The following is a 26,339-nucleotide window of genomic DNA, read 5'->3' as shown; positions in this document are numbered from 1 at the left end:
TGATTGTTTTTCCTTGTTTTTTTGTGTGTATTTCTCATTTTTCTTCTTGTTTTTGTTGTTTTGTGTGTTTTTCGTTTTTGTGTATTTGTCATTTTTGTTCTCGTTTTTGCGCATTTGTGTTTTGTGTGTTTTTCATAGTTTTTTGATCTCATGCATTTGCAATTTCTCATTTCTGTACTCATTTTTGTGCATTTTATTGTTTTTGTGCATTTTCTTGTTTTTTGTGTGCATTTGTCATTTTTTGTTTCGTTTTTGTGCACTTGTGTTGTGTTGTGCGTTTTTCATTGTTTTTTTGTGTATATTTCTCATTTTTGTTCTTGTTTTTTGCACATTTTTCATAGTTTTTGTGTGTATTTGTCATTTTTGTTCTGGTTTTTGTGCATTTGTGTTGTTTTGTAAACAAATATCAAATAATGAGTGTTTTTTTTTTTTTGTTTTTCATGATTTTGTTACATAATGAAAAACGAATGATACACGGATTCTTCTGCTAGTGAGAGTGCAGACGTCGGTTCCCAGAGGTTGTGGGTGCGAGTCTGGTTCAGTCATACAGGTTAAATGATGATTGCTGAGCTAAGCAGATTGATCACAGCAGCTTTGTCCTTATTCCTCCTGAGTTAATTGCACTTCCTGGTGTCACCTCTCATGGTGCGGAGACGCTCCTGCTCCAATTATTTGCTGGTCAGTGATTTATTTGGTTCCTCTTTTACTCCTTATGTCTTCCACACCATCCACAGCCTCGGTGCGACTCCCTCCTCCATCATTCTCTCCATCTCCACACAGCACTGGTCCTGTTTGCCAATAATGGGGCGGATGGTGTAGAAAAGCTGAAGTAATGACTCTAGGTTTGCATTTTGCTCCCAGACACACAGCAGTGACCAATGAGAACACACAATACAACTGAATGTGTACATTAAGATCTGAGATGTGCCACTTTTATCACTGTGTGTGTGTGTGTGTGTGTGTGTGTGTGTGTGTGTGTGTGTGTGTGTGTGTGTGTGTGTGTGTGTGTGTGTGTGTGTGTGTGTGTGTGTGTGTGTGTGTGTGTGTGTGTGTGTGTGTGTGTGTGTGTGTGTGTGTGTGTGTGTGTGTGTGTGTGTGTGTGAGATCAACATTCACGTTTACAATAACGGCCAATAATGCAGGAAATAACTCATTGATTTACCGTTGTTTGGTGTGTTTCTGGAGACATTGTGGGGTTTTAGGACTAGTTTTGTGTTTTTTTTCTAATGTCATTTTATGCATTCTAATATAATATTGTGTGTTTTTGGAGGCATTTTGTGTATTTCTATTATTTTGTTCATTTTTCAAATACTTTTGTAGTTTTTGGAATCATATTATGTGTTTTAGGACTCGTTTTGTGTTAATATTGACATTTCTTCTTTTTTTAGAATGATTTTATGTATTTCATGTCATTTTGTGTATTTTGTTCATTTTTGAGTAATTTTACATGTTTTTAGAGGCATAATGTGTCTTATTTTGTGTATTTTCATGTCATTTTGTGTGTTTTTAGAGTAATATTGTGTATATCTATTGTTTTGTTCATTTTTTAAATACTTTTGTGTGTTTCTGGAGGTTTATCGTGTTTTTTAGGACTCGTTTTGTGTAATTAACATGTTGGTGTGAGTGTCCTTGGCCACGCCCACAGGCATGATGAGCCAATCAAACAGGAGAGAGCTTGTCTGCTTGTCAGTAGTAATGACAAATGACATGCTCTCCCCCCCCCCACTGACCCCTCTGACAGCACTGCTGTGCTCCTTCATAGAGGTGTGCACATCTGTCTGTCTGACGTACGTCATGTGCGTTTCCCTGAGTTTCCTCCGTAGGTCAGAGTCTCTGTCAGTCCTCCAGACTCACTCTCATTAATTAACACCCAGGGTTCCTCGCCAGCACTGCTGAGCGTAGGGGCCCCCGACGTTGTAATTTTTCTCCCCTACGGAGCGATGACGCCCCCTACGCTCTGTTTTCAGCAACGTAGGTTGGATTTTCTGTTGTTTTTATCCTTATTTAATCGGTACAGTCGTAATAATTGTTGCACACTTGGACACAAAAGGGACTTCCAGATGTGCACGGGTTGTTTTAACTATGTTTTTAATCTCAGAAACACATTCATCAGCCGCACTGTTTATTTAATACAGGCGATCTGCACGGATGCTCTACTTTTCACCTGAGGACCCCTGCAGCCCTTTAGCTGCCCCTGATGCTGCCTGTGTGCACCGTCCAATATAATTAGAACTTTATATATATATATATATATATATATATATATATATACGTATAAAGCTACATTCATCATCACCAATTCAACAAATAACTTTTAGCTTTTAAGTGAGGCTGGAACAAAGATTAAAAAAAATAATAATAAAAACTTTAGCTTTACTTCACAAAATTTGTCCCTCAGAGAATTTTACATTTTAAATTTTTCTACTCCAATGGTGCTCGTTTGCACGCCACACGATCCCCTGTGCTGTGAAACATTCCTGGTGAGAACCCTGAATACCCAGTACAAACACTGTGATGTCACTCTGGGAACTCTAGGTTTATCTTTTATCTTTTGCTTTGTTCACATTCACTACTGATGCCAGTGTGCCCCCCCCCCCCACACTCTGCTAGAGCTACATTTTGGAGGTTGTGTCCACACAATGGTTGACCTACATGTAATGTATGGCGGGTGCAGAGGGAAGTTATATCAAAGGGAACACAGTAAACTTCATTGTCTGTGAAGAAAAACAAGAAATCACAGTGAGAATGAAGTAAAAACTCTTTGTGTAGAAACTTGAAGAAATATTTCTAAAGTTCAAGTCATGTGACCTTTTAAGATGGAGTTCTTTTTGACTCATTCTGTCTATTTATTTTGGTGGCTGCAAAAAAAAACACTTTCTGGTGTTTGGTTGCACCTTTCGCTAAGATTGATACACTTTTGTCTATTTTGTCTATTTGTTCATTTTTGAAGTAGTTTTGTGTGTTTCTGGAGGCAAAGGCTCTTGAGTTTTTAGAGGTATCTTGTATATTTTTAGAGGTATCTTTTGTATTTTTAGAGGTATCTTGTATATTTTTAGAGGTATCTTTTGTGTTTTTAGAGGTATCTTGTGTATTTTTAGAGGTATCTTGTGTATTTTTAGAGGTATCTTGTATATTTTTAGAGGTATCTTGTGTATTTTTAGAGGTATCTTGTGTATTTTTAGAGGTATCTTGTATATTTTTAGAGGTATCTTGTATATTTTTAGAGGTATCTTGTGTGTTTTTAGAGGTATCTTGTGTTTTGGAGGCATTGTGTGTGTTGTTGCATAAATATTGTGTTTCTTCTCTTTATTTTGTGTATTTTTGTGGGTTTTTTGGTCATTCTCTGTACACTTGGAGTTGCGTTGCATGTTTTTGGAGTTCCTCCTGGTGAATCTGTTCCCATTCAGTTGTCTCAGTGTTTGGAGAGAGTAGAAAAAACAATTCCTGTTTTAGGATCATTTCAATAAAAGTAAACCAGCTGTTAAAAATTGAGGTTGAACATCTGTGGTTCATTTTCGGAAAGAAAGAAAAAAAGAAATACATTAGCATTTACAGCTTAAATTCTCACAACAGACACAGCTATATAGCCTGAAACCAACCACTACACATCAACTTCAGTTTGTAACAATCAGTGTCACCTCATAAAGAGACGCCAGGGATTCCTTCTGTCTATTCAACACTTTAGCACGGATTTTGTTGTAAAAATAATTCCCATAAACTAGAGTGACCATACAGTACGTCCGGTTTTAGAAAGACATGTCCTCTTTTCATGTCTTGTCCGGGGATTTTTTTTACAAGTTAATGAAATTGTCCAGGTTTCCCAGAGACCTTGAACGCATCTCGGGAACATGTTAGTATCAAATACCGTAAAATTCCACCAGTTTCTGAAAGCTAAAGAGTTGTTCTTTAATATGGTTAATTACTGTAATTTTAGTCACACGTGATTAAAATTACATCATTAGGGGCCTATACCACGAAGCTAGATAATTATATCCATTAGCTTCACCTAACCAAACATTGTCAGTCAGAAGCTGTGTGTGCGCTCTAGTGACAGAGGAGGAGATTACAGCGTCAGACCAATCACAATCACAGAGAAACTGGAGAGCAACTTACATCATAATTAAGGAATAATTCTTTAAAAATATGAAGAAATAAAATACAAAATTCAGACCAAAAACAACATTGTTGCTGCAGTAAAAGCAGGAAGTAATTAATGCAGGAATTAATGAGTGTTAATGTTTAATTAGTGAGATTATAAATGGAGAATAAATAGTTTCACTTTCTCTTTTAACTTGTCTGTGGCTCTGATGCTGCGTTCATACAGATCAGCCTACATCATAAGGTGGAATATATTTTTGTTTTATATTATCTACATTTTGCCACGGTCATTAATTCAGACCAAGTTTAGTTTTTCAAAAAAGCTGTTGAAAACACACCTACATAATCTATTTTAAAACATAAATCTATATATTTTTGTGTGCAACATGCATTTCACAGCATGCCTGTCAAAAAAGTTTCTTTCAAAACAATGGTCCAGCATGAAAGACATTAAGTGTTTATTTATTTTTGACCCGCTGTCTGCGACCCACCCAGTACTGGTACCCACTTTTGGGTCCCGACCCACCAGTTGAGAATCACTGATCTACAGAACTGAGGCTCTTTGCATCATCCCAGAATACATGAAATAATGAATTAATTTATTTATCAGTCTGAAAGCGTCTGACGCATGCAGGCTTTATCATCTGACTAATGTAGGTCAGTCTATCAGATATAAATCTATATGTTTCCTATAGGATGTCATTGGTAAATGAAAGGATAAATATTCTCTCTGTCAGCGTCGCATCAGATCCACACAGTGACGTGTTCACAATGATCCTCCTTTTATTGGACAGGTCAATTTCTAAGAGATTTGATTGGTCAGGAGGCGGGGCTTTAGTACTCACTCAGATCTTATCAAGAACAAAACCTTGTCCCGACCAGGCTAGTCGTTCAGCCTAAGTTACCATGGTGATTTAGCTGCGTAAGATGTTAGACAGCTTCGTAGTCCAGCACACACAGATTAAATCCCGGAAGTTAGCGCGAATCTAGCTTCGTAGTACGGGACCTTAAAGATGCTACTTTGTTTTGAAGAAATCGTCAGACACGAGGCAAACAGAAGATAACCAAAGTCCAAGAGAAAAAGAGAGAGATTAAAAGAGACCAAATAGCGGTGAATTTAATTGGAAAGATTATTTCTTGTAGTGCATATTTAATGATTATTTAATGTTTTGTAAGCCTTGAGTTTTTTGTTACAGTTTTAGAAATGTTTCTCATATTGTTTCAATGATTAAGAGATTTTAAGGTTTATATTTTATTTATTTTATTTATTCAGTTCATTTCCGACATGGTTGCATTCACAGAAATTCATTTGACATTCAGAGCAAAATCACATCATTGTTTTTTTTTTTTGTCCTTTTTCATGCCGGAAAGGGCGACGGAAAAAAGCATTATGCTTATCTAGATCCGTCCCCTAATTTGAACACAGATAATTTTACATCCAACCTCGTTTCTTCCCTTTTTTTTTTTTGTGATGTGTTCTCGTCTGCAGTCATTGTTCCTGCTGTTACTCCTCTTCACAGTCTTTTTCCCCCGTATTTCCACGAGCTTTCTTTTCCAGTCGTTGTTTACGTTCCTCCAACTCTCCAAACGTGAAGTTCTTCTTCTCTGAGAACCTTCATATCCTATGAGATTATTATAATACGTACTGAAGGTGAATGACCTGAGTCACCACTGATTTCAGATTTTTTTAAAAGATAAATTAGTTTTTGTACTTTATGGACAATAACAACTATATTGTATTTTGCCATTACAAGGTAGATTCAAGAAAACGTGGAGTACTTTTTGAGTACGCTGAGGTCAGAACAAGTGTCCTCTTTTTGAGAAATCAAAATATGGTCACCCTACATAAACCAAGTGTCCGCTTGTTCCTGCAACCCCTACTGCGAAGGAGAAGCTGCATCCGTCATGCAAAGATACCCCGCCCTCCCCCCGCTCTGTTTGAAGCAACTTTGCACATTCTCCTCACTGTGAATAAAAGGCCTTCACCAGTTATTGAAAAATGCATCAAACCTCTCCGAACTGTTTCCGAGAAGCAGGTGTAGCACCCACGAGTCAATCAATTTCCAATCAAGCCACGCTCTCCGCTCGCCGCCCGTTTCTCTGCAGCACATGAGAGGCTTTTTAATCCCTTCATGCAGCTAAACCTGTGCACATCCTATGCAAAATGTCAACAAGTGCAGGTGGAATTGATTAGAGCTGCAGGGAATGTGTCTTATGGAGGGTGTTTAAAAAATGCATGATTTTCATTTTAACTCAGTCAGCGTGTAACGTAACAGTCAGTTAAGGTTTTATAGAAGTCTTTCCCCCCAAATAATAATAAATGAAAATAATGTTTTTTTTACGTTACCTTCGACCAGATTTATAGCAATATTTGTGATTTCTTTCTTATTTTCTCATAAAAATGTCAATGTTAAATCTAAATGTTAAATATTACATCGAAATGTAAAAATCTAAATTTTAAATTCGAATTTTACATTTAAATATAAATGTTAAATCTAAATGTTAAATCTGAATTTTACATTTTAAATATAAATGTTAAATCTAAATGTTAAATCTGAATTTTACATTTAAATATAATTGTTGAATCGAAATGTCACGGGTGAGACTAAATATTTAGCTAATATGCAAATTCACAAGAAGTACCAAAATAACAAAACTTTAATATTTAATTTTAAATCTAAATATTAAATCTAAACGTCACGGGTGAAACTAAATATTTAGCTAATATGCAAATTCACAAGAAGTACCAAAACAACGAATCTTTAATATTTAATTTTAAATCTAAATGTTAAATCTACATGACATATTTTTACGAGAAATGAAATATCACAAATTTCACAAATATTGCTCTAAATCTGGTCAAAAGAAATATTAAAAAAAATAATTTGTTTTTTAAACCTGTTTTGTTGCTAAAAGTTGCTGTTTATTTTAGCATGTACATAGTTAATGGGTACATGGTTGTCTTTTCTTCAGCACTTTTCCTTTACTGTTAACAGTTTTATTTCTGGAGTTAATTTAATTTAAAGTTAGATGTGTTTAAAAGTTGAAAAGCCTTTGATGGTCAAAGCGTGTTGGATCCCAAATGTTGTTTAACGATGTGTTACTATAGTTACCATCCATCGTCCCCTAGGTTACTCTGTTACTGTCATCATTTTTGGATGTATATAAGCATTAAAGAGTCATTTTAGAAAACAAAACATTTTTTAGTAAATTATATATTTATTGCTGCTTGTAGAGAAATGAATGTGCTGCTTATAGATGGAGATCATAGTTTGCATAAACATCTACAGTTACAGTTTAGTTAAAAACTCACTCAATTCATTCTAATACTGATGAAAAAGCGACCTATGTTTATAGAGCAGCCCTTTAGTGTTAGTGTGGCTCTGTTATCATGGAGCTGGAGGAACCATCGGAGGAACCATTGGTTTCCTCCTGGGTGAAAGCCTAAACTTAGTTTTCCATATTACCAGTAGATAGTGGATGTGTTAATGGTTATATGACTGGTCTGGGATGCTGTTTATGGTTCTCTGTGTTCCCGTGATGCTCATAGGTCAGTTTTCCCATCGCGTTCCTCTTTTCCTCTCCTGAAACCAAACTCCTCCAACCCGTCCTGACAGCTACTGAAGTCATAACATCATGAGGCCCTTTGTGTGACACGTCCATTGTTTTAAGATGAAGGTACATCAATTTCATGGTCCTCGCAGCCTGTGGATGATTTGTGGGCGCCATTATCCCCTGAGATCGCTTTGGAAAATAGCTGCAGTTTGTGGACAGGGATGTGAGATGGTGGTGATGGGATGGAGGGGGTTCAATGCTCATGTATAATACGGGAAGTATTTCACCCATGTTGGGCTAAAAGAAGGTTCATTACCACAGAAACAATCCAGCATCTGATAGAATAGAAAGAAAAGAACCAGCTCCATATTAAAGCAGATTAGTGTTAAAGATTAAAGATAAGTGTTTGAAAACATTTATTACACTTTTTTTTAAATCTGGAGAAAACACCATTGTTCCTCTGTAGTGAATGTGATTCCTCTACTAACATCATGTTCAATATGCTTTTTCAGAGTTTTTTTAAACTTTCAAAAACAAATGTGTTTTTGTGTATTAAAATAAACAAACAGCACTTAGTCCAGAACATTCTAGAGAATTGTAAACTGAACAGTGTAAAATAGTTAGAATATCTGTGGATATCATGAAATAAAATAATAATTTAGTTTGAAATATTCTTTCTACATAACAGTTGATCAGTTGGGTCAGACGATGCTATCTGTCTGCTCCACTAGGACCATTGTCCCTGCTAGCTGCTACATGTTAGCATTGAGGCGCTAGCTGCTACATGTTAGCATTGAGGTGCTAGCTGCTACATGTTTAGCATTGAGGTGCTAGCTGCTACATGTTTAGCATTGAGGTGCTAGCTGCTACATGTTTAGCATTGCGGTGCTAGCTGCTACATGTTTAGCATTGAGGTAGTAGCTGCTACATGTTTAGCATTGAGTTGTTAGCTGCTACATGTTTAGCATTGAGGTAGTAGCTGTTACATGTTTAGCATTGAGGTGCTAGCTGCTACATGTTAGCATTGAGGTGCTAGCTGCTACATGTTAGCATTGAGTTGCTAGCTGCTACAGGTTAGCATTGAGGTGCTAGCTGCTACATATTTAGCATGAAGTGGTGCTAGCTGCTACATGTTAGCATTGAGGTAGTAGCTGCTACATGTTTAGCATTGAGGTGTTAGCTGCTACATGTTTAGCATTGAGGTGTTAGATGCTACATGTTTAGCAATGAGGTGTTAGCTGCTACATGTTTAGCATTGAGGTGTTTGCTGCTACATGTTTAGCATTGAGTTGTTAGCTGCTACATGTTTAGCATTGAGGTAGTAGCTGCTACATGTTTAGCATTGAGGTGCTAGCTGCTACATGTTTAGCATTGAGGTGCTAGCTGCTACATGTTAGCATTGAGTTGCTAGCTGCTACATGTTAGCATTGAGTTGCTAGCTGCTACATGTTAGCATTGAGGTGCTAGCTGCTACATGTTTAGCATAAAGCGGTGCTAGCTGCTACATGTTAGCATTGGGGTAGTAGCTGCTACATGTTTAGCATTGAGGTGTTAGCTGCTACATGTTTAGCAATGAGGTGTTAGCTGTTACATGTTAGCATTGAGGTAGTGGCTGCTACATGTTTAGCATTGCGGTGCTAGCTGCTACATGTTGAGCATTGAGGTGCTAGCTGCTACATGTTTAGCATTGAGGTAGTAGCTACTACATGTTTAGCATTGAGGTAGTAGCTACTACATGTTTAGCATGGAGCTGCTAGCTGTTTACCTTCTATATTTATTATTTGAAAAATCAACATTCAACATAGGAAATTTCTGGAATTTTTTAACAAAAAAATCTTCATGTTTTATTTTATTATTATTATTATTATTATTATTATTATTATTATTATTATTATTATTTTGCAACAAACCCCAACCTTCATTTTTTGCAGGTTTTTTTTTTTATTTGTGAGACGTAGCTTGGGACTGAAACCTTAAATGCTGAAACTTACACTTTATTGAATTAATTTTCACCATCTGAAATGGAAATAGCTTTATAATATGACAGACTAAATACTCATACACACGTTTTGGGACAATATCACATGCACAGAATATTTTCTGCCATAAAACAACTGGGCTAACGATAGCTTTAGCATGTGTGGCAAACGTTTTTATGTCAAATCCCTAATAATCTCAGTTCTTGCTTGTTTCAGTACATTTTTACTGTGTATACATTTGAAAATAAAGACAACAGTTAAATCGTATCAAGCTTGTTGTCAGGATGCAGGTGAGTTTAATAGTCTGTAATGACGTGAAAATGGGTAACAAAATGGAAAAAATAAAGCTAGTTTCATAATCAACCACAAACTTAGGAGATTCTGGCTACGCTGCTGAGAAGAAGCTGTGCACTTATGCAATACAAGGTCATATTGTGACCTTGTACTGTTACAGTGTAAACAGGCTTTCACTCATCCATCAACACAGTCATTTGGTTGATGCTAATTAATGCAAAATGAGGGAAACGAGAAACCAAAATGTTTCTTGTGAAATCAGAAAGAAAAGACCAAATGGCATTGAGCAGAAATCACACACTTTGCCTCGAAACAAGAAAAATTGCAAAGAGAGAAAGAGAGAACAGAGAGAGAGAGAGAGGAGTGACCAATAACCTAGTTAGAAATTCAGCATGCGAGCATTTCATCTTCGTCTCCTCGTCACAGCTGTGCAAACAGGTCCGCCTGCCATCCAGCTGACAGAAACTTTTCATTTCCGAGCTTGACTAATTCATTATGAAGCCATTTGAGTGCCAGGAGTCTCCGTTGTTCGAAGGCAGAGACGAGGAAATAGAAACTGCTGACTTTCCCGAGATATATATATAATTATTCTAAAGTTTTCCACCTTCCCCCCAACAGTGCAGGTAAAGTCAAAAGTCTGTCTCGTTAGGAATGCGACGCACCATCCACTCAGCCTAAAACGGGTCAATTTGACTGAAGCCTCCTTCAAGTTAACAAAATAAACAGATTGCTCATAGGAAGTGCTCATTAATCAGGGCTGAAAGCAGTGTGGAGTCTCTCTCTAGACATGGATGTTCCTCTAAAATACTTACAGGAAGAAACTCCAAAGGTTTAGAGAATCTTCAAAAACCACCAACTCTATGCGATGACTTATTGTTGCACGTATAAAGTGGAATTGAATTATCATCTCGGCTATATGGTCGTCGCTGGCTGTGTTAGCAAAATAGATAGATACAGTTCTTTGAGCTAATGAGTTTTTAGTGATGCACCAAAACCAGAAGCAGAACAGATGCTAAGTTATACTCATGAACATTTCCCCAACACTACAGACATATTTTAAATGATTTCATTATTATTTCATCTATTTTTGATTCCGTTTGGTTGGGAAAACAAAATTTCCCCAAGTTTCACCCATATTTTATTAACTCTTAAAAAGGCTGTTATTGCAAAAAAAACTAAACATCATGACAAAATGCTTAATAGAGACTGAATGGAATAATTTTTGTAAATAAGTTTATTCTTAAGTAGTCTCACAAGATTTTGTAGCACAAGGTTTTCTGCTATAACTGACAAGTCTGCTTATTCATCAACACATTTAACCAACCGTTTAATGGGAAAAAATATTATGAAAGTGTGTCCCAAAACATGTAGGTAGAAATATGTATTCTGTGCTATATTTCTTTTTTTTGTTTAAGAAAGTAAGTTCTGTGATTTCACAGAAAGGCCTTAGTTATTTCACATTTTGTAAAAAGTCAGCTTCTAATGGGCCAGTTGGATTTTTCCTTAGGCGGAAACTCCTCCTCCTGATAATCCTGGCTCCTCCTACCCTATAAGAATGTGAGCTCCTCCCTCTCAAACTACCTCACAGGTAAAACAAACAGTGAAGGCAGGTTGATATAACAGTTAATCTTTACGTTCAGTTTACAGATAATCCAAAGAGCAACGTTAATATCGCGTTATATCGCCTCGTATCGCCTTTACGGGATGATCTGACGTGTTTGCGACCCAATGTGACGCAACGGTCGGACAAAACAATGGACTATTGTCTTAAATGGATTATTCCTGTGCTTTTAGTTATTTTGTTATACCGCCTCGTTTCGCTTTTATGGGATGATCTGATGCAGCGCTAGGACAAAACAATAGCTTATCACCTTAAATAGACTATTTCTGTGGTCAGAAGAGGTGAGGAGGAGAAGAAAGGCTATAGATGATTTACTGCTGCTGCTGTGATAAGCATGTGCATGAAGGTCCAAAAAACAGCCTGTTTTTAGGAACGGTCTGAAAGTGACTTTTCAGAGGCTAAAACTACAGAAAACAGGCAAGTTTGGGAAAATAATCCTCAAATTCCATGTTGTTGGGGTTCTTAGAATGATTGGAGATGGGTGAAAAATAATACTGGACCTTTAAAAACTCAATGTTGGCAGCTTTGTTAACAAACTTGTTTAAGTCTTGAATAAGAAGGAAGAAAGTCCTGGGTTGAACACTGATTTTGCAAGTTCTCCTTGGGTTTTCTGCGGGTACTTCGATGTTCCACCGAGAACAGGGGTGGCCAATCCTGGTCCTCAAGAGCCACAATCCAGCATGTTTTAGATGGTTCTCTCTTCCAACACACCTGATTCAAATGATGAACTCATCATCAAACTCTGCAGGAGCCTGATAACGATCCTGGTCATTTCAATCAGGTGTGTTGGAAGAGGGAAACATCTAAAACATGCTGGATAGTGGCCCTTGAGGACCAGGATTGGGGACCCCCGACCTAGAACATGAAAAAGGCACCAGGAAACCCTGAACAGGAATAATAGGGTGTGAGGTTCAGTGATTGTCGGTGCAAATAGCATGTTTTCTACAAACATCTTTAAGAATGATGATGATAATAATAATCCACCAGGAGGATTATGAGGATCAGGGAGTATTTTAAATGTGTCCTCTAGCTTTCCTCAGTCCAGATGGAAGGGCTCACATATTAATACCCCGATGTCCAAAAAGAAAGAACGACACTAAATCCTCCGCCCTTCATAAAGCACAAACTCATTTCCACTTAACAGACATGTCTCTGGGCTTTACTGTGGGACGTCTCACTGACGCTTGACTTTTTGTCGGAGCTAAATTAAAGAGCTTGCTTCCTTTGTTGATTTAATTACATCCCTCATTGTGCATCATCACCTTTATTCCTTTCTAATGCAGTGTAAAGTAATCACACGTTGACCTGATTAGCATCTATTGAGAAGTTTTTAAACACATTTTAGATGTGTATGGTTTAAACAGCCACTGCCTCTCTATTGTTCCATCAGATCCTTCTTCTGTTTGCATTTCCAGACTTCCAAATCTAACCTCTACGTGATCCTCACCCAGGTTTTTTAAGGTCTTTTTCTTCTGGTGGCATCACCCAAAGTCTTTCCATTAAGAAAAGCTTTCAGGCTAAATCTTTTCCATTCCTTCCAAGAAAGGCAACAATTGGCGGGAAGCCGATTTTCCAATGGAAAGGATTTGAAAAAAATGATTGAGAAGATTTTTACTAATGTATCTCAGGTGCTTTTATCAAAAAGTGCAAAGCTTTCAAACGGACTTCTTATCAGGTGAAAAAGATCATTATCGAAACTGTTTGGGAATGTTTGAAAATACAGCATTTACTTTTCTTTAAAATCAGAATAGAATCCAATGTGGACCATCCTTAACTTTTCTTTTATAAAAAAAAAAAATAGAATTGTATCAATAATTACCACCAATTAAGAATGTAACAGTTTATCCAGTCATGCATTTAAAGGCTAAGGCACTGCGTTCTAACATAAATATTCAGAAGGAAACTTCTGCGCTTACCTCGTTATTAGATGTATTTAGATTCTTGGACAAGCCCCAAAATATTAAGAGGGTTTTTGATAAAGAAAAGACAAAACATGAGAACCTTTTATTTGAGTACGAGCATGACGTTACAACCAAAACACAACAGCAATTTGAGAGTAAACCTCCACCAAGCACCAAATCTCCATTTTATCAGAGATTGTCAGTTATCTGGATCAATGATCCTGATGATAATACCACGATCATCCACACTTTAAAGGCTTGGAAGACATTTTAATCTGCATTAATAACCATACAGTAGGTCCAAATTTATGGGTACCCCCATTTCTTTTATTAAAATCACGATGGAGTGCCCGATCCAGAACCATTTCAGACAAAACTTGGTCGAGTAATTGAGGAACCGACCTGACGTAACTGACCTAAAAGTCACTGTTTGTATTTGAACTATATTTGCACCTATAGTGGCTCCTTGATGTCTGAGTTTCACTTCCTTTTGAAATCTTGCTCATCGCAGGAGAAACGTACCAAACTTCGTCCTTGCCACAGATGGTAAGGAGCGCGTGGACCTGCTTGTCCATCTCCTGGTCGTCTCTCTTGTGATTGTGCAGATTTCTGAATTATAATGTGCGACAAACGAATGAAGAATGTCATTATTGTACCTTTGTTTGTTTGTGGTCGCAGCAGAATGATGAAAACACTTCAATGATTGTGTTGGGTTTTGTTTTGGACCCATAGCACTCGCACATGTCTTGATTTATTGTAGGGAGAATTCTTGCAGGTAGTCTTTGTAATCACCTTGTTTTTCACAAATACTATATAACTGCACCGGGTTTAGGCCCGCCTCTTTCAAATGTGCCTGACTTTAGGTGATAAACATGCCTGGTATGGCATGAATTGTAGGGTTGAGACGATACACTGAGGTCACGATACGATAAACAATAATAGTCTTGCATTAATGATACAATCATTTCCGCAGTTGGAAAAGTAACCTTGCTTTAATTTAACTTTAACCGTTTAACCTCAGTGGGAATAGGAAAACATAAAACAAACCATAATAATCGGATGTCTAGTAGATCGTGTGGACTTTTCTTTGATATTTTATTTTATTGTTCTACCTTTTAATGAATGCCATTGTGTGAGTGAAGGCTGAACCTTTTCTCCAGTCAAACATTGGTTTTGACTGGAGAAAGGTCTTAAAAGTACTATTAAATCAACCCGGAAATAAGTTTACACCAATGGTTCCAAATAAGGGTGTAAGAAAAAAATAGATTTGCCATCATATCACGATATATCACTGCACGATGATAATTTACTATAACATTGAATCATGTTTTTAATGAAAAACCCATTTATTGCACTAACATATGCATAGCAGGCAAACACTCGGCCACTAGGTGTCAGTGAACCACTTGTTAAACGACCTCACTCCGTATTTTAGCTTCGTAGATGATGGCATTTTATTTTCATCAAACATACTGGGCACTTTGATAAGAATTTAAGAACTTAACTGAATTAAAATCTGTTGTAGAAGCAAAAGGTAAACTTTTTTTGAAAAATGTTATTTGACAGATTGATAAACATACCACTTGTTTTCGATATATTGATACTTGTATTACAGTTAGTTACCATTTACTTGTTATTGCAAGTAAAAAAGAGAAGCAAAAAAATGAAATAAATTGTATTTCTTACCATTTTGTACTTGTAAAGGTGAAATTTAGAATTATTGATTGTGCGATATATCGCAGTGTATATCATGGTGTTTAGTATTGCAATATATTGTATCATTACATACGAATCGTGTATCGTATCATCAAATTCCCTCGTTCCAACGGTCTAAAGACTTCGCTTGTAGAAAAATGTGCCTCCTTACTCACATTCTTTATATCTACACAGAGACCCTTCCACACTATCTATCTATTCATGCTATTTTCTACATCTGTTCCTCATCATCTCACGTTGTTAACCCAACACGATAAACCATGATTTTTCCACACAAAAACAAGAATAGGGAGAGGAATCGACCTCCTATCCTATTAAAGACACTCGTCGCAGATGCTCATGAAGGGTGGATGGGTGAAGCATCTGGGGCTTCATGTGCAGCGAAGCCTCAAAACCATTAGCATAATGCCTTTATCCAGTGATATTAGCTCATGCTGGGTAATCCAAGAAAATTAATAAACATGGCTCATGATAAATAGCACCATCCCATACGTCATTAGGATGCACAAGAAAGAAAAAAAAAAACCTGTGTGATCTGTAGGTTTGTAAGATAAAGTAGCAAAGACGAAGCTTTAACCCTGTAAAGCCAGAATCATAAATCTTTATTATTATTTTTTTTGTCTTTGTCTGTAGTTTTGTTTTCTTTTAGTTTTTGTGTTCTTGGTTGTTGTGTCTGTCTCTGTTGTCATTTTGTGTATTTTATGGATTTTTTTGTATACTTTTTTGCATTTTTGTTGTTGATTTGTGTGTTTTGAAAGTTATTTTGTGTATTATGCTGGGCTTTATATTCCTTCCAGCTTCTTGAAATACAATTTTTGGGGATTGGTTTTGGGCGACGCACAAAATTAGACTGAGGTCCACATGTGGACCCCAGACCACCAGTTGCCTATGTCTGGGCGTTTGGGATGGACAGCACCGTTTTGGCCTTCAGTACAAACCTTGGTTCTAATTGAACTCAACGGGCAGCAAGAAAAGTAAAAACGTCAGAGAAAACCACCAAACATCCCAGTTTAGTTTAGTTGAGTTGATGACAGACACTAAAAGCTTCCAATGGAGCCGTCATCTGTCACAATGTTTTATAGAAACTATGAGACTCGCCTTTTGTTTGGTAGCCGAGGCAGCACAAGAAAAAAGAAAAACTAAAAAAAACTCTGCAACAACAATCAAAAGCTCCATCTGCCGTGCACTCTCAGAATAAAGCAGCATCTGCTGAAGGACTCTGGCTAATGAGTGCATTAAACTATTCATAAAGTACTGTAATGCTGCTTTTCAGCACTGATTTTTCAAGAGTTATGGCTTGACTCTGCACCTATTTAGTCACTGTCTCTGCTCATGTCAGAAAGAGAGAGAGAATCAAGGGAAAACACGATGCCTTTAAGCTATAGCATGTTGTTGTAATGTTTGTTGTAACAATTTTGGGCTTAATGTGGCCACATGGCGTCTACTCGTGTGTGTGCATATATATATATATATTAAAGCTGCAACGATGAGTCGACATAATTTATTTATTTATTTATTTATTCAGTTTATTTCCGACATGGTTGCATTCACAGAAGTTTTGTTATTCTTTTTTTTTTTTGTACATGCCGAAAAAGGAGACGAGAGAAGCAGTTTGCTTATCCAAGTCCCGTCCCCTGTTTTGTACACAGAAAATTTACATCAAAGCTTGTCTCTCTCTTTACTATTGCAACAACACATCATCAGGAGGGTAAAACTAACCTGTCTCACGAAGGTCTAAACCCAGCTTGATTATGACAACTACAAAAATTCGTCGACGCAGATTTTATAGCATTGACGCGTCATTTAATCTTGTAAATGAATGATAAAATCCAGCCCGCGGACACTTCCTGCCTTCTTCCTGCTGCAGTACCTTACATTGACCGCTAGGGGTTGCACCACCTACTTTATACAAGTTAACAGCGAAGAAGAACAATGGCGGAGAGAGGAAAACACAGAGAAGCTTAACGCCACTCAACGTTCTCGAAGCCAAAATACAGCGCTTGGGGCGCTGCCATCTTGCAGCGGGAGGAGTCCTGCTAACACGCCCCGCCCATTTAGCGTACTGCCCTGATGTGTTACGCAGCAAAGAATGAGCACCTGAACACGTAGTAGGGTGATAATAACTAATGATCAAAACAGAGTTTAGGTTTGGAAAAAAAATAATGTGTGAGTATTTTAACTTTACAGTTTGACCCACATCCCATCTGTTATCAATGAGGAGGCGGGGTTTATGACTTATACTGCAGCCAGTCAGCAGGGGGAGCTCTAAAAATAAAGCTTCACTTCCCCGGGGGTGTGCGTTGTCCATTTGATTTTACAGTCTGTGGTTGTAACATCTCTAGGCTTAAAGGTGCAGTTCGCAACTCTCAGATTTCTCCCTCCCTGCTGCTCTCTTGCCCTGCCTCCAAAGTGCCTCGCTCAGAGGAGCTAACAAGCTAACATTAGCCCGACAGCAACATCACAGTGATATAACATGTTTTGTTAAAAGCACACAAACTACTAGTTTCATGTAAAGCTGTCCTTGCATAGTTACAGCTTTAGCTAATATGACAAAAAGTCATTTGTATAAGAGTTGCAGACTGCACCTTTAATGTGGCCACATGGTGACTTCATCTCGTGTATATATATATATATATATATATATACTGTTTATAAAAGGTTAGGAACCAAAGGAAACCAATAGCATTGTGACACAGCTCTAAATAATTTAAACAATGACGAAATACAACAACAATACACATAATGACAGGAAAATATATAAAATGACAAAAAAAATACACAAAACCATAAATACACAAAATGATTCCAAGAAAAACACACTAAATGACTCCAGTCACAAAATGACAATAACAAATATAGTGACAGATATTTAAACTACATGGCAGCAAAAATACACTAATTACCACACAAAAAACATAAAAATGTACAGAAAATACAAATGGAAAAGAAAAACCTCAAAAATGAAATACAACAACAATACACAAAGAATGACAGAAAAATATATAAAATGACAAAAAAAATGCACAAAACAGCAAAAATACACAAAATTATTCCAAATAAACACGCACATATACAAAAACAAAAACAATAATACACATGTTGACAGAAATTTACACAAAATGACAACAAAATCTCAAAACTAAAGAAAAACTGCAAGCATACAAAAATTTACACCAAAAAAACACAAAAAGTTCCTGACAATAAAAAATGTGTCTAAGAACACAAATGATAACTAACATTATAACAGAAAAATATACAGTGCGGCAACAAAAATATACATAAAAATAAGAAAAACACAAAAAAGCAAGTAGAGAGAAATATGACAATAAAACAAACCCTTTGTTTCCTGTGTTGATGCTCAGACTGATTATCATTTTAAATGACCTCATAAATGTTGAATATTTGACCCTCAGATCTGATACAATACGTTTTTGTGTCCATGTCGGTCTTGACGAGTGACGCTGAGACGTGGAGGATTAGTGCGTGTGCTTTGTGAACATTCGAAGAGCCAAACTTTCATAGTTACATAACAGAGATTTATAATCAAGTTCTTTACCCAGACGTTCACCCCCCGCTGGAATACGGCCTGTGAGCAAATAATGAAGAGCTGCTGTAAACGTCTGAGATGTGAAACATGTTTCACTCACTCCCGCTCTGTTATTGCTGATGTTGCCCTAGAACAGCCTTAATCTGGCAGGAAAGAAGAAAAAACATGACATGTTGCAATCACGGCTCAACAACCAGCAGGAAATTGTTACTTATTCTCCCTTTTTGAAATTGTTTAGTGTTTCAATGCATTTGTCACCAATGTTTTGTGTATTTTTGTGCTATTTTGTGTTTTGTTGTCATCCCGTGTGTTTTTGTTTGTTTTGTGTGTTATGATTAATTTTAATTTTTTAAAATTTTTTTTATTTTTGCTGTAAATTTTACTTGTTTGCTTTAATGTTGTGTATTCTGCTGTTTTTTTTGTATTTTTCAGCTATTTTTTGTGTTTTTGTCATCATCGGTATTTTCCTTTCACTTTTTAGTCTACTATGGTGGTTGTTGCATCAGCTCTTTTATTATTATTATTATTATTATTATTATTATTATTATTATTATTATTATTATGTCTATTGCACCTTTTCTGGCCTGATACTTGATACATGAATGGATCAATATCTTATTAAATATTGTGCATTAATTGTTGGAATGTCAGTGTTAAACAAATATTTTCATGCTTTTATTTGATTGATTCTTTGAAACATTAATATTATTTTATACAATTGGAATGTTTTAATTTTAGTGGGTGATAAACATTCAGAGCCATAAATGCAATGCCACTAATAATTTGTTTTGGTTTTTCGGCCAATAATTTTCTTTTTGGTGCATCCCTAGTGGATATTGTTTAATGTTGTGTACGTCATGCTGATAGTCAAGGTCATGGTTCAGATTGTGGGTGCATGTGTACGCCTGTATGACCTGCTGTAGAAGGCACCTAAAGATTAGATCATATGCAATAAAAATGGACATGTCTGTGTGGAAATAGTTGTTTTCTGAGCAGAGTACACTATGGATGGATGGGTCGAGGTTGAGGAAACAGTCGGAGAAGATTAGAGGCAATAATCCGCGCTATCGACTCCAATCTTTCCCAAAATGCAGGAGAAACAGTCTCTGAAATCACTCCGTTATCTGTTCAGGGTTTTAGATTTGATGTTCCATGTGGATCCACCAAACGTTGGTTGGTCACCTTAATAAAGAGTGAGGTGCCTCCTCCCCTGAGGGTGAGGTAATCCAGGAGGATTAGGGTGATGGAGTGTGGATGAAGATAGCCGACTGGGTCAGACCGTCGCCCAAGGAGAACAAATGCCATCTATGATGCAGAGCTTCCTTCACACGTCTGCAGCTCCGCTCAGAGCAAAGAATGAACTCACTCCTGCTTTACGTGTCCTTTATCTCCTCAGATTTATACCTTTTTAACCTCCTTTTTCTCTGTTTAATCCTTTCCATTCTTGTATAGAGTTGCTAAAATGCATTCTTTGAATCATCTCCTCACATGATGGCAGAAAACTGGAGTACACTTAAGTTTATGCAACTTGTGATCCGTCCAAACGCTTTTCCTATTAGCATAATAAATGAAGCGCAGCAGCACAGATCGTTTGGCAGATTTCCTCCACCAGGGAAATCATTTAGACGCTGGATTGTCTTGCTCGTCGTCACACCCTCCCAGCATGCTCCAGTCCCCACCCCCAAATTTCTCACTCACCGGTGCGTCCGCGTCCTGCTGCATTGACCTTCTCTTTTCTATGCATGAATAAAGTGGTTGGGGGCCACATGCGTCCCCTAATCTAACTGTGTGGCCCCCAAATTAAATGCACAAAATAAATCGAAAAACACACACAGTGACAGGAAAATTACTTAAAATAGCAGCAAACATAGTGAAAATGACTTCAAAATGTACACAAAACAACAAATATACACAAGATGACTTAAAAAAAACACACAAGAACACTCCAAAACTGTACCAAAAACAATACAACATGACAAGGTGACTCAAAAACACACAAATTGGGAAAAACACACTAACAAAAGGACTCCAAAAACACACAAAAGGACTCTAAAATGTCACATAATAAAACACACAAACAAAATGACTCCAAGAAGACAAAAAATGACAGTGACAAATAAAATTTCACAACACGGCAAAAATACACAAAATGACTCCAGATAAAACACAAAAAAAACAAATCAATACCATAGACACAAAATTATTTTCAGAAACCCAAAATGGCAACAAAAACAAAATGACAGATAAATGCACAAAGAAACAACAAAAACCGACTCAAACCCTTTGTTGTTTCCCGTGTTGATGCTCAAATTGGTCTTTATTCTAAATGCTTATATAAATGGTGATAATGTGGCCCTCTGCTGTAGTTTGTCCCTTTTTTCACCTCATTCATTCTTTCCACTTTTGTCACACGGTTTTGCTGAAAGAACACGTGTGACGCTGTTGGTGAACAGCAGCTGTGTTCGTCACTACTGTAGCTCTTGAGTACATTTGCAGTGAGGTGATGGTGACACTGGGGGGATGATGGTCTCCCAGGGCACTGTCATTTCCTCCAGCGCTCACACTGGACATATACATTATATTTAATGGGCATTATTTGTCTCCAGGGACTGAGCGCTATGTGATTTACAATGTAGAAGGTGTGACCTCGAAGTCATAACTGGGCTGGTGACACTTCTCTGTCCTTCAAACGTCTCTTGCTCACTTTACAGATCACCAAAACATTGAAAAGACCTTAAAGTAAAATAGCAGCAGCCAAAGAGCTTGAAGGGGAGCTTCTTTCAAAGTATTGAAGATGAAGGAATGTGGCTTTATTTCTTCATGAATGGGGCGAATCATTTCATGAATAGGAAATAAATCTTAACAAAGGAAAGTAAATTTTCTTTTATATCTGAAGGAGATGGATTTCAGTTTTTAAAGCATAGCTGCTTCCTTTTGGTGAGGTTAAGGAAATCACAGCATAACTCACTGTACGATACGATGTTTGATCAATGGTTCAAAATTGTGCACAATGGGGAGACGTGCAATGTTTGCTAATTTAGCGACTTCTCAGACTCCTCCTTTGTTTTTCTCACAAAGCGACTAGCAACAGATGTAGTGACGTTTTCCAATGTTATTGAAGACGTTTGCAGATGAAAACATTTTGTTTGCAGATGATAACGTTGGGTTTGCAGAGGAAATCATTCTGTATGCAGATGATAACGTTCTGTTTGCAGACGAAAACCTTTTGTTTGCAGATGATAGTGTTCCATTTGCAGATGGAAACGTTTCGTTTATGATGAAAACATTCGGTTTGCAGATGGAAACGTTCCGTTTGCTGGTTAAAACGTTTTGTTTGCAGATGATGACGTTCCGTTTGCAGATTCAACGTTCCGTTTGCAGATTCAACGTTTCATTTGCAGATGATAACGTTCCGTTTGCAGATTCAAACCTTCCATTTGCAGATTAAAACATTCCTTGCAAAAAGTGCCTGATTTTTTTAATGAACTTTTGTGTGGATATCAATGTTTGTACGTTAATCACTCCTTAGTAGGGTTGTTGAATATTATCTTTTTGTCGATATTGTCCAACACTAAATTTCCGATTTACAACTCCTTCCCCACCGGTCACATGATACAGGATATATTCTCATGGAAATTACATGTTCAGCCTACTTTTAATGTGATGCGTCACTGGATGTATTCACAAATAAACACAAGCTGAGCAGAACAATAGTAATATATTTAATAATAACAGCACTTGTCAGTTTGTCAATATCGGTGGAATAACTGATACATATGGGAATCGATATCACATTTTATGGCAAATATCAGCCAATAATATGGGTGGGTCGATAATATCGCCCATCTCTACTCCTTAGGAGGTTAAAATTAATACTGTGATAATTATATATATATATATATATCACTATAGTGTGTAATTTTGTGTTTTTCTGAAAATTTGTATATATTTTTTTAATTGATCTTGTTTATTTTTGCTGTTTTGTCCTTTTTATGAATTATTCTTCTTGTCCTTATGCACATTTTGTTGTTGTTTCTTGTCCTTTTGTGTATATGTGTTAATTTTTGTGTTTTTGTATTATTACTCTGTAATTTCCTGGACTGTTGTTTTACAATTGTGTATTTTTGTTGTCCATTTTTGTGTGTTTCTGGTCTTTTTGTGTATTCTTCTGATAATTGTATGTTGTTGTAGTCACGTTGTGCATTTTTCCTGTTATTTCTGTGTTTACTTTGGGGGTCGCATGAAATGGCCCATGTTCAATCTACAGCAACACTTTCAGATATTCCGATAAACTGTGTGCTCATTCCATCTGCGTTAGCGTGTAGCACTGTTTGCTAGTGTTTGTGTGCGCTCCACTCTTATCATGCCCCCCCCCCTCCTCTGCACAGAGGCCGTCGCGATAACCATGACACTGGAGACTCTTTGGTGCTACGCCGGACGCAGCGTATCTGAACATGTCAACCAGGTGTGATAAATCCCTACGGACGGCCTAACCCTCATTGTAAGTACATGTCCAAGTGTTTACACACGAGTCCCAGATTACCAGGTTACACCCATGGGGAGGTGAACTCATCCTTGCCTTTGACTTTATCACTGAATCCTCTTGCACTGTAAACATTAATCATCTGTTTAAATTCTGTTTTGATCAATGCGTTTTCCTGCCGTGCATTACTCACCTAGCCTCACGGGTAGCAGTAATTACACTAAATTATTCATGGCACATGTTAAATCCGTGTACGTTTCTACACACGTGTCACAGGCTGCCAAACAAACTGTTGGTGTCTCGATTGAGACGTCTAAATGCTGCTGGTGTCTGGGTTTGTTTAGAAGAGCATGGATGTGACCGGTTCTCTCACTCACAGTCACAAAGACCTTGTTTGAAATCAATAGACAATCTGAATGAGCTCTTGAAAGTAGAAAGTAGAGAGGAGGAGAGTTGTGTGCAGGCTTTACTGCGTTAGAGTCACACAAAGACCTTGAAGAGCGGAGCGTTCGCAGTCAGGCTTATTAAACAGAAAAAAATCATCAGGATTATCTCAGCTAACCACATGATGCTCAGTTAGCCTAGCTTACAGGATGGTGTGTGGGCTAAAGTATATCCTCCACTATAGGGCAGTGGTTCTCAAAGTATTTTTCAGTGTTCCCCACTTTGAACCAAAAAGTGAACTTTCAACCCCCTCATGCGAAATGAAAAGTAAAATATAATAATAATAATAATAATAATAATAATAATAATAATACATAAATTAAATGAAATAAAATTAAAAAAAACTCATTTGGTCCTGCTTGAACCAGTTTGCCAGTAAGCACTAAGGTTGGGGTAATTTCTGTCTCTGTTTACCTGCCCCGTACACTGACCCCTTTCTGGAGTGTCTTTAAAGTTGGATCTGAACAAAAGACAGACTCTGCAGGCAGTCTTTGGATGATTGTAGCGTTCAAATGAAGCCTGGGATGGACTGTAGAATGTAAAAGATGGATGGACTTATTTTTCTCAAAAAGCATCAGTAATATGTTTGTAACCTTTAGAGCAGACCACTTGCTTTATAATCTCTCTGCTAGCACGGACCACCCACTGCATCCGTCACCAGGAGTGGACTGGCCATCTGGCGTACCGGGCATCGTCTTGGTGGGCCGTCGACCCAAAGTGGGCCGGTCCTGTCCGCTACGATTTTTTTTTTCTTTTTTTACAAGCGAGTGGAGGCAGACATGGTAACAGGTGGCCAAAAATGGTCCAAAAGTGGAAAAAAAAACATGGCAAGAAAAGAGTGAAAAGTGACTAAAATGGGCCAAAAACAGTCGAGTGGCCAAAAAAAATGGGCAAATAAAGAGAAACCAGGTGGTATGTAATGGCAAAGGGTAGCTTAAATGTGCAAAATGTGGCGAACAATAGTGAAAAAGGGCAAAAATGTGTAACAAAAAAGAAACAAGTGGTATTGATTTGGCAACTTTTAGCTTATTTGGATGAAAAGTGGCCAAAAAAATTAAAGAAAGCAACTTGCAAAAATTGACACAAAAATTGAAAAAAAAGGGATATATATTTGCAAAAGAAAGTGAAAGTCTGAAGAAAGTGTCAACTTTTTGAAAAGGGGCAAAATATGGACGAAGGAAGTTACAAAATGGAAATACGTAAAAGGGGGTTAAAAAGGTTTTCTGGGGGAATAATAATTGAAATTAAGACAGTTGAGCATCACTGACTTAATAACGTCTTCTAAATGGTGTCGCTGGTAATGTAGTGGACTGGTATGGACACAAAATGCCAGGGCTGAGTCCACCCCTGTCCGTCGCTATCAGTCGGTTGGTGGTTGGATGTATTCTGGCTGCGTCCTGATGCAATCAGCTGTGATGCAAAGAGCCATTAGCCCATCACTGTCTATGCAGATTAGACACCGATGCCTCTCAGAGCCAATCCTCTTGTCACTCTCCATATTTGGCGTGACAGGAAAGTGTCTCTGACACTGCGCATGGTTCTGGAACGCCAGATGATCGGAGCCGACAAAGAGGACGCCGTGTATAGAAACACAAGCACTCGATATCAATGAGTCCTCCATAGAGGTTGGACAGAGTCTGCAGATGTGATGTAGTATCTGCACGAACGCTTTTCATTCCAGTCCAGATCAGATCACCGTCACAAACAAATGGAGACGAAGCTCTGAGCTGAGGTGTGCACTCATACTTTAACGCTGTCATTTGCATGATACATATTAGTCCATGAGTCTATTGCCCCCCAGTGATCAAAAATTTTCATTACAGTTTTCCCAAATTAATTTGAAATAATACAATTCTTAATATAATGTACATAATATATATATAATATTTTAAGTGCCATAAAACACAGTGATATATCAAATTCAGTTCAACTTTATTTATATAGCATAAATTATAGTCATCTCGAAGCAATATCAAAATATAAAATTCTTAAGAAAAAAGAAAAAAACCCAACAATGATTTCATTTGTTATTTGGCGCTCGATTCATGTGACTTGGTTCTTCTTCTTCTGTTGTGCAATTATTCTTCACAATGTAAGCAGTTCATGTATGGTACTGCAGCAAAAATGAAGCAAAAAGCTCCCGCCAGCCTGATTTTATCATAAATTTACAACATTAATCTAAAAATGAGGATTTTTAAAGACACGGTCAGTTTTACTGTTTTGGACTAAATGTTAAGATTCATTAGATTTTTGAATTTTTGAAGATTTTGAGACCACTTTTTATGGACTGTATGGATTCACTGAGACATGGCATCGCTTTAAATGTGAGGAGTGCTAGCTTGTTTGACTTTGTTTGCTGTGATGGTTGTGTCTTAAAATGGTTCATATGGTTAAAAACTAAAGATTCTAAGCTTTCAAACGTCATATGATATTTGTGATATGCTGCTGTGTTAGAGAAGCATTTAGTCGCTTAAAAGCGTGAATGAGTGAGAACGGTGGTTATTACGTATGCAGCGCAGCATCAAACTTCATCCATTAGCTGCAACAGGGACTGAAGTGGAGTTTGCTGCTGGAGTGTCAAATATGCATGAGGAAATGGAGGACTGTGTCTCATCATTCCTGGGGGAATTAATCCCAACGTTCCCGGGGCCAAGCACCTAGATGCACTCATGGAGCCGCTCTCTTTATCAGCTGCTGGAAT

The 26,339-nt window shown here is 37.4% G+C and overlaps 1 protein-coding gene across 2 annotated transcripts in view; it reads left to right on the top strand.

Annotated features, from left to right (window-relative positions):
- Nucleotides 1-26,339, top strand: part of chrm2a (cholinergic receptor, muscarinic 2a) — a 91,359-nt gene that overhangs the window by 17,690 nt on the left and 47,330 nt on the right. For both annotated transcript variants that reach the window (XM_028449960.1, XM_028449961.1), the window contains exon 2: nt 23,100-23,212. The gene's annotated coding sequence lies outside the window, so the exon portion shown is untranslated. The remainder of the gene's footprint in view (nt 1-23,099; nt 23,213-26,339) is intronic.

The sequence above is a fragment of the Gouania willdenowi genome, chromosome 6 (genome assembly GCF_900634775.1).
Source record: "Gouania willdenowi chromosome 6, fGouWil2.1, whole genome shotgun sequence".
NCBI lineage: Eukaryota > Metazoa > Chordata > Actinopteri > Blenniiformes > Gobiesocidae > Gouania > Gouania willdenowi.
This window is presented reverse-complemented; position numbering and strand designations above follow the sequence as displayed.